Source organism: Crocuta crocuta, unplaced genomic scaffold, assembly GCF_008692635.1.
Source record: "Crocuta crocuta isolate KB4526 unplaced genomic scaffold, BGI_CrCroc_1.0 scaffold630, whole genome shotgun sequence".
Lineage (NCBI taxonomy): Eukaryota > Metazoa > Chordata > Mammalia > Carnivora > Hyaenidae > Crocuta > Crocuta crocuta.
The window spans coordinates 351,977-352,907 of NW_027532833.1; the positions used below are offsets into that span (position 1 = coordinate 351,977).

The following is a 931-nucleotide window of genomic DNA, read 5'->3' on the forward strand; positions in this document are numbered from 1 at the left end:
TAGCCTCATGAGTTAGATACTAGTCATTTCCCATTTTTAAAAATAGGGAAGCTGGGGTGCCTGAGTGGCTCAGTTAGTTAAGCATTTGCCTCTTGATTTCCACTCAGGATATGATCTCACACTCTGTGGGATCGAGCCTCACGCTGGGCTCTGTACTGACAGCATGGACCCTGCTTGGCATTCTCTCTCTCTCTCCTCTCTCACTGCCCCTCTGCCACTCTTTCTCTCTCTCAAACATCAATAAACTTTAACATATAAATTAATAAATAAAAATGAAGAAACTGAGCATTTTTTTACCCTCTCCACCCTCTTCCCAGGACTGCTGTGCCTGGGAAGAGGGTTCCTGGCTTCCTCTCAGCTCTGGGCTCCTGCTAAGCTAGCGCCACCATCCTTTCTCTCCAGCCACCATCATGATCATCTCCTAGGATCTCAGCAGCTAGGATGAGATGTTGTCTATCATCTACAAGATGCATGAGATTAGAGAGGGCCTGTGCCTGGAGGTGGAGGGGCGGATGGTCACGAGAACCGAGGGCAACACTGATGACTCAGTCACTGGTGGAAATGCTTCAGCCGAAGGCCCCGAGGGTGAAGGTACAGAAAGCACAGCAGTCACTGGTGTCGATGTTGTCATGAACCATCACTTACAGGAAACCAGCTTCACAAAAGAAGCCTGCAAGAAGTCCAGCAAAGATGGCATGAAATGAAATCAAAGGCAAACTTGAAGAACAGAAACCAGAAAAAGCAAAACCTTTTATGACAGGGGCTGCAGAACAAATCAACCTTGCTCATCTCAAAAGCTGCCAGTTCTTTACTGGTGAAAATGCAAATCCAAATGGCATGGTCGCTCTGCTGGATGACCATGAGGATGGTGTGACTCTCCCCATAGATGAGTTTCTTTAAGGATGGTTTAGAAATGGAAAAATGTTCATGA

The 931-nt window shown here is 46.7% G+C and overlaps 1 pseudogene; it reads left to right on the plus strand.

Moving 5' to 3' along the window:
- Positions 1–410: 410 nt before the first annotated feature.
- On the plus strand, positions 411–931 carry LOC144216046 (translationally-controlled tumor protein-like; annotated as a pseudogene).